Genomic DNA, 8,915 nt, shown 5'->3' on the forward strand with positions numbered 1-8,915 from the left:
GCCATCCATCCTGATGCTACCAATTGGTCCAGTGGTGAGAATCTTTGTCTTCTTGACATTGAACCTCAGTCCATACTGAGGTTAGAGTTAGATATATGAATATGCTTTGTTTAGTACAAAAACGTTTCATTCTGTTAAGGTATAGCTTTTCCTTTTGTTGTTCATATTTTTGAGTATGTCAAAGAATCCATTGTCAAAAATAAGGTCTTGATGTTTTACAACTAACTTTCTTGTAAGAGTTTTGTTGTTTTAAATCTTATATGTTGCTCATTGATCCATTTTGAGTTTGTTTCATTGATGGTGAGAGATAGTGGCCTGAATTCATTCTCTCTTTCTTTTTTTAATTGCTTGTGGTGATTTACTTGTCACAGCACAGTTTGTTAAAAAGACTTGTCTATCCCTGCTGAATGGACTTGCCATTCTTTTTTGGAATCCATGGGTCATAAATGTGTGAGCTTGACCATTGTTTTGAGTTTAAAAAATTGGTCCCAGGTCATATGGCTAATGAACATTGTGAAACTTATATTTAAATTCAAACTGGTTTCAAAATATTGCTAATTTCCCACCTCACTACATTGCTTTTAAAATTGTTGTACATTAGAAAATATTATTCACTTGTGCAAGTATTACTATAACCAAATGAGATTTTACCCTTGAAATATGAGAACACAGATGTTTTAGGAGAATATTCCAGGTAGCAAGAATGATTGTATGAGAAAAAATGGTAGGAAACTGTGAGATATTTTTGATGTTTAGCGACTCAGGTGTGTGAAATGCACTTAGCAAACTGTAAAGGCATTATATAAACATTAGTAGTTATATTATGGAGTTCATAATTATTTTCTACAGTAGTGTGCCAATTTGGATTCTTGACACATGTTGTATTTTGTTTGTATGAAAAGAGAAATCCCAAGCCATTCAAGCAGTTGGAACCCATATTATACACATGTATACACTGGAGGACTGAACCCCGGCCATTTGTATTTTTATATGTTGAAATCTCTAACTGTCTAATCGTGGTGGTACAAAGTTCACTCCCTCAGCAGCCAGGATTGATTTTTCCTTTGAGTAGACATGCTTCACAGAAGTACCCTTTCCCGTTACGTTTTGAAAGTCATCAGACATGCTGTTATAAATGATCACACAAGATTACTGGAGATGCTGCAAAATAATAGTGAACCAAGTAGCATCTGTAATTTCCAAGGATGCCTCACAATCATCACTCAGAATGAACCCTATCTGAGTGCAGAGCTGAACTTTGCTTTCCCTCCCTCTCTCTCTTCCTTTTACTACTTTATAACATAGGTGAAATGGATACTGCACCTCATGAATTTTTATGCAAAATATTAAGTTGCAAGCCACTGCTGTGCAGACAAACTCTCCTTAGGAAGATCGGAGTTAGCCTGTGCAGGTCAAAGGCTGACATCCTTAGATATAAAGACTCGATGCCAAACTGGCCAGACGTAAATAAAAGCCCATCTTCGTTGTGGACCCAAAGAGTACTGGATGCCGCCGGAGCTAGATTCTCACATAGGATGAAGGAAAGTGTCTCCACATTGTGGATAAAGTTGCCACCTGTATAAAGCATTCGTTTTCTTGAGACATTTTAGGGAACTGAATTTCTTATGATTAAAAACAAAGGCATATCTCTCAACATTGAGTTGATCCTGATTTGCAGATACCCCAGCTGGGACAGAGTAGTATTTCCTCACAGAGTTTGCAGTATTGTCTCACATAGTTTGCAGAGTTGTAATATCTATAGAAGCAAACTACCACTCTTTTCTCCTGTAAAGCAGTTGGTAGCTTCCAGCTACTGTCTTTGGGCATTAGCAGCCAAGTACTTTAATAATTGTTTCACCAAAAGTCCATTTTATTTAAATAAATCAGGAAAAAGTAAGTCCCTCAACTTGATAGCCTCTGAACCCTCTGTGGTCCTTTTCTTGAATGCAAGGTCCTGAGTCACAATGACTCTCTTTTATTAATATCTCTTGAATCCTATCTGTATCTCTCTATTCATGCTAGCTCATGAGTATTTATTGTGGATCCAAGTAAAAGAAAATGCTAGAAATGTCAATCTTTTCTCCATTATGATGTCTCTTATTGGTCTAGTCATGAGGATTTTTCTTTTCCTGATGTTGAGATGAACTCCATATTGAAGGCTGTAGTCTTTAATCATCTTCAGTAAATGTTTCAAGCCATTTTCACTTTGTGCAAGTAAGATTGAGTCATTTGCATGATCCAGGTTGTTGATGAGTCTTTTTCAATCTTGGTGACACGTTCTTTTTTATAATAGTGCAGATTCTTTAACTCTTTGCTAAGCATACCAATTTAATAGGTATATAGAAAGAATACAATCCTGGTGCACACTTTCCCTGATGTGATACCTTCCAGTGTTTCCTTGTTCTGTTTGCACAATTGTTTCTTGGTCTATGTACAGGCTTTACCACATGAGCACAATTAAGTGTTCTGGGATTCCCATTATTTTAAATATTAGTAGCCATAATTGTTATGATACACACAGTCAAATGCCTTTGCATAATTAAGAAAGAAACCACAAGTAACATCTTTCTGATATTCTCTACTTTCAGCCAAGATCAATCTAACATCAACAATGATATCCTTTGTTCCAGGACCTCTTTAAACGCACCTTGAATTTCTGATATGTTGTTCTAGCAGTTTAAAAGTAATCATCACTATTGGCTTACTTGTTTATGATATTATGATATTGTTAGATAATTCTGAACTCTGTGGAATGATCTTTTTTTTTTTAAAAAAAATAAGAACAAGTCAGTTGATCAGGTAGCTGTCTTCCAAATTCATGGCATAGACTGGTGAGCATATCCAAGGCAGTATCTGTCTGTTTAAAAACCTAACTAGGTATTCCATTAATTCCTTGTGCCTCATTTTATTTTTGTCATGCCTTCAGTGAACTTTGGACTATTCCCTTAGTACTATGGATTCTTGATCATATGCTATTTTCTGAAATGTTTCAGTGTCAATAATTATATTTGATACAGAACCTGTGTGTTACGACCATCTCCTTTGATGCTTCCTGCATCATTCAAGATTTTTCCCACAGAATCTATGTTGCAATTTGACTCTTCAATTTGTTTTTAAATTCTTTAAGCTTGAAAAATGCTATGTGTATTAGTCTCTTCATCTCTTTTGGTTTTATACCTTCAGCTCCCTGCATACTTCATTATAATTTTATCTTCTTCAATTGCTCTTGGAAATCTGTTCAGTTTTCTTACTTCAGCATTTCTTTCCTTTCTTTTGACTTTCTTAAGTTTGTAAGTTTTAGAGTCTTTTCGGACATCCATTTTAGTCTTTTATTTCTTCCCTGTCTTTGTAATATCCTTTTGCTTTCTTCACAGATATTGTCCTTAAAGTCATCCCGCAAGGTGTTCTGGTCTTCACTCATTGGATTTCAATGAATCAAATATATTGTTAAGATGGTATTTAAATATAAGTGGGAATTTAACTTGTGAGAATTTAGAACTGAGGCATAAATGGAGATTTGTACACCAGTGTTCAAGGCAGCATTATTCATCATCACAAGAACATGGAAACAGCTAAAATGTCCAACTACAACCAATTGCACTGAGAAAATATGGTACATTCACAAAATGGATTACTACACACCATGCATAAGCAATGATTCTGAAAATCACTACCTAACTTGGAAGGGGCCAGAGAGCATTAGACTAAGTGTATTAACTCAGTCCCATAAGGACAAATACTGTATAAGACCATTATTGTAGAAGTAGAAATATAACTAGTAAAATGTATATACGATCCAAGGGGGGAGGATAGGAGCAGATGAGTGAGGATGGGCAGTGGGTTGTGGGTGGTTTAATCACAGGGTCACACATTTTGATGAGTGGAGTGAGGGAAAGATCTGGTGTGAAAACAATGTATATAGATTTTATAAGTAAACCATTTGTTGCTATTGATTGCTTTTGAGTTGAGCACAACTCATAGAGACCCTATGAACAAAAGGCTTGAAGCCCTTCAACAAATACAGACATTTATCAAAGTTCATAGAGTTTCTAGAGGCATGTTGTTTAGGAAGTGGATGCCACTAAAATTTTATTTTTAAAAACATTCAAGTGGGATAGACTCAAAGTTGTATTTTGGTTCTCATGCACTTGCTTTAAATTTTGTCTTCACCTTCAATTCTAACTTATACATGATTAATTGATGGTTTGTTCCACTCTTAAGCTCCTGGCCTTGATTTGACTGCTGATATTGACCTTATCCAATATCTCTTTCCACAAATGTAGTCAATCTGTCTCTTGTGTAGTCCATCAGGTTAGGTTTGGTATAGAGTCTGTCCAGAGAAATAAGGTTATTGTTAAAAGTAAAAACTGATGCTACCTATAATCAAGTACAACCTCTTTCTCTTATGTGGGTGGTGGGTAGGAAATCCTTCTCCTTTTCTTCAAAGTCATGCAGAAACCTAAAATGTATCTAAAACCATGCATTATATCTGAGACTGACATGCTGAGTTGTCTTGCCATCACTTGTCTGTCAGTTTGCTGTACTGTGGTCTAGCACACTGCGATGGTGGTAGAAGCTATGTCCTCAGCTATGTCAAATACAACTGAGCCACCATGGTGGACAGGTTTAAGTGGAGCTTATAGACTAAGACCTGGAATTAGGACTGACAATCCACTTCAGAAATAATGGGCCATCGACAACCTTATGAATATCAGTGGGACATTGTGAGATGTAGTTAATGCTAGAAAATGAGGTCTGCAGGTTAGAAGGCATTCAAGACATTACTGAAGAAAAGCTGCCTCCTGAAAATTGGAGTATATCATAATGATATGGAGGATGCACACTGAGGTTGAGTATTAGTGAAAGAAAGTGTATTGATACAATGTGAATGAAGAATAGTATGAAACACAATGTATATGAACTTTGTAAACACACACACACACACACACACACACATATAATTCCCATCCAAAAGAAAAAAAGTGGATTGGCTTGGAGGCTCAACATAGAATTAAGCATGGCAGAGATTGTAAGGATGATGTAGAATTGTATTTTCTCTGTCATGTCAACTTGACAGCATCTGATAGTTTAAATCTATTATACCATCTCTTCTTAACATGGAGGTGGGACTTATAAGCAAAATTTTTGTACTCTTTCTGGAGTGAGTTTTGATCTATTTTAGGACTTGGATTCAAGTTTTGTCTAACTAAAAGCACTGGAGAGATTTTTGTTTTTAACTTTTAGTAAAAATCATGGTCATCATCACGATCATCATGTTCATCATCATCATCAAGGCAGTGCTTCTCGGTTCCATCTGCAAACTGAAGGGAGCTGAGGGAATAAGATAGAAAAAAATCCAGTTGACAGAAAGCAACCTGAGCCCTATTTTCACTTTGTTTTTTTAATTGGAGGTAAACTTTATTATGAAGATTCTGAACTAACAAGTTCTTTATGTGACTCTTTTAACAAGAAAACTCTTTTGTATGAATTTGTGAAGTTCACTGTCAATTTGAATCAATAAATCATGTACCCGCTGATTTTTTTTAAATGCAATTTATTGAAGGAGGAAAAGGCTGTATGGATTGGATTTCAGCTTTGAAAGAAAGAACAGATTCAATAGCAATAAGACTAAAGTGTCTTTCCACACTGTCTCAAAGCCCCTCACCAACTCCATCTCCTCGATTTCCCCTTTCAGTGCTTGTCTGTAATCACCTTGGCTGGGTCTGCTGCATACTTATCAAAGAATGCTGCTCTGAAAAATTTAGAGTAACAGAATGATACTGCCTGAACCTAGATGGAAAATTCCAGCCCTTAGTTCATGAGTTTCTCTTTTATCTTTGTTTATACCCGTAACCTCTGCCTGGTTCTTTACCATACCATTCTGAAATAGGCCTCATTCTCAGCGCTAGGATCATATCTTACCAGTCAGAACTGGTTTTAGTATTTTGGACACCACTTTGATTAGGTATTTATCTTTTTTCTCTAGATAAGACTAGAATATAGATATTAGATTTTGATGACCTCGTCTTAAATTTCAGATAAAAGACTTCTATCATTGGGAAATCCCCTCCTCTTTGTCTCAGTTTGTTCTTGTGGTAGGTGCCATTCAGTGAATTCTAACTTATAGTCACACTATGCACAATAGACGGAAATTTTGCCTGATCCTCGTCACCTCTACTGTGCTTGAGTCCATTGTTGCAGTTACTGTGTCAATCCACCTCCTTGAGGTCTTCCTTTCTTTCACTGACCCTCTACATTTTCTACAAGTTGTTTTTTTCCAAGGACTAGCTTCTCCTGACAGGAAGCCCGAAGTATGTGAGATGATGAAGTTTCACCATCCTTGCTTCTAAGGAGCACATAGTGTTGCCAGAGGTTAAGCTCCATCAGCATTTAGGACATTTATTTCTATACTAGGAGCCTAAGAAGCTCAGAAGCAAGACCAGGAACTCTAAGACTTTCATTCTAGTCTTCTTAACGTCTCTTAATCTGCTTTCTAAGTAAGAAAATGATTCCTCCTCTACTTATTAGTCAGGGCTGTGAAGAAGGTTCAAAGGTATTGAGTACTTTGTCAAGTGTACATAGTTATAATTTTGGTGATATAGTTATTGGGTTAGGAGTCAATGGTTCCCCTGCTTTTAATTTTACAGAGAATAGAGTGCAGAGAAGTTTTGGACAAAACATGTGAAGATTTCTTCACAGACAAAATTTAACTTAACATATATAATTTTTAAAAAATGTACTTTATTGGTAAAGCAGAATGAGTGTAAATTATGGAATAGGAAAGAAACTGTGTTGCAACTATCTATCCACAGTGATAGTCACAGAAATAGCAGCAGAAGCTTTCTTTATTAAATACATTTTGTGATTAATATTTTAAAAATATATTATCTCTTTTAATTATCACATCAAATACATGAAATAGTGAGAACTTTTGCCAGCTCATTTTATAGTTGAGCAAGCTCATGGAGATTCAATCCATAAGTGTACTGAACACAACCTAATTCCCAAGGGCTCTTGACCACTGTGTTGTGTTGCCTACAAAGGCAGAATGAACTCAGAGTGGTATCAAACTTAGTATGACTTTGCTGAGGAAGCCTTGGGCCCTCTGGCCTCTTACCATGTTAAATGTCTCTGACTACTAATCCCACAGCCATTTCTCCTCTGAAGAAAGAGTCTATGGATCTGAAGTTTTGAAAGAGGAAATAGATAATGGATCATTCAAGGATATTAGAGGTAGAAGAGTTTGAGAAAGAACTGAAGTATGGGGTAGCTGGTCAGGTGAGCTAACAGACCATGAAAGGGTGAGGAATATGATAGACAAAGCATGTGTAGGAATCCTTGCAGTCAGGAAGGCACAGAAGAATCCCGTCCTGGAATTCACAGATGGAAGTGAGGTCTTAGGACACATCTGAAAGGGCAAGACCTGAGCAGATACTCACTTCTCAAGACCAGTTGCTCTCAGGAATGGGTAGGGCCATTTCCAGAGAGTGAAGAATATATAACTTCTTATGCATCTAGAGTTAAAAAGGTCTTATACTGGCAAGATCACATACGCTTTGCATAAGAAGAAGCCTTGTCCTTGCGATTATCATCAGCAGGAACTACTCAACATCCTTACTGTGTTCGGAGTACTGACTTTGTAGCAGACATTGTAATAAATGTTTTGCCTCATAAACTATTGTATTTATAGAGATTTGGTCATTATTCACTCAGAGGAAACAATTAAGAGTCATAGAAGTTGTATGACATGTCCAAAAACACATGTTTACAAGAGAAAGTAACTGGGATTTAAAGTCAATTTTACTCAAGTTTCTGTATTGCATCTCACAATTAGGACAAAGGAAGTCTGAGTACTGATACATTTACATAGCAACAGTTAATCTCTTATCTGAAAACCGGGACATAATTTGAAGAGATAAATGAAAACAATTTAAAAATAATTTTTGTGAGTCATGTCCGCACCCAGACCAGATGGCTGCCCACTGGGCCACACCAAGAGAAGGCAAGAGCCTTCTCTGCACCAGCCTTTCCTGCAGCAAAGCCCCATACACCAGAACACAAGACGTCCAACAAAAGGGCCAATGCCAAGACCACCAAGAAATGGCCACAGAGGGCCACTTCCAAAGTCTTTGCAATGTTTGACCAGTCCCAGATTCAGGAGTTTAAGGAGGCCTTCAACATGATTCACCAGAATCGTGATGGCTTTATTGACAAGGAGGACCTGCACGACATGCTGGCCTCACTGGGGAGGAACCCTAAGAGGAGTACCTGGAGGGCATGATGAGTGAGGCCCCGGGGCCCATCAACTTCACCATGTTCCTCACCATGTTTGGGGAGAAGCTGAATGGCACTAACCCTGAGGATGTGATCTGAAATACCTTCACCTGCTTTGATGAGGAAGCTTCAGGCTTCATCCACGAGGATCACCTCCGGGAGCTCCTTATCACCATGGGAGACCGGTTCACAGATGAGGAGGTGGATTAGATGTACTGAAAGGCACCCATTGATACAAAAGGAAACTTCAACTATGTGGAGTTCACCCGCATCCTTAAACATGGAGCTACGGACAAGGATGACTAGGCCACCCCCTACCTTTCCCCTATACCCAGGTCCCTGTCCTAGCACCTCCGCTTCACACTCACCTCTGTGCCATGTCTCTGCCCACGCCCCCAAAAGACTCAATTAGGGGATCATTCCTCTGAGGGATAGGACCCTAGTTCCCCATGCAGTAAAGGCTAGTACCTGGGTAGTGCCAGGCAGACACTCGGTCACCTTAAGGCACACATTCCCCCCATGATCCAGAGACCCTGGAAACTAGAAGGAGTCATTAGCTCAGCCAAGGAGACCATCATCCAGCGATGTTCTAGAAGGACAAGACTTAGACGGACCAGGAGAAGTTTCCTCAAGGGAGCTCT

General features: G+C 38.1%; 1 pseudogene; it reads left to right on the forward strand.

The window, feature by feature from the left end:
- The first annotated feature begins 7,209 nt into the window (after positions 1-7,209).
- LOC102845280 lies at positions 7,210-8,580 on the forward strand (annotated as a pseudogene).
- Positions 8,581-8,915: the final 335 nt, after the last annotated feature.

This window comes from Elephantulus edwardii, unplaced genomic scaffold (assembly GCF_000299155.1).
Source record: "Elephantulus edwardii isolate Elephantulus edwardi_28Jun2011 unplaced genomic scaffold, EleEdw1.0 scaffold00052, whole genome shotgun sequence".
Classification (NCBI taxonomy): domain Eukaryota; kingdom Metazoa; phylum Chordata; class Mammalia; order Macroscelidea; family Macroscelididae; genus Elephantulus; species Elephantulus edwardii.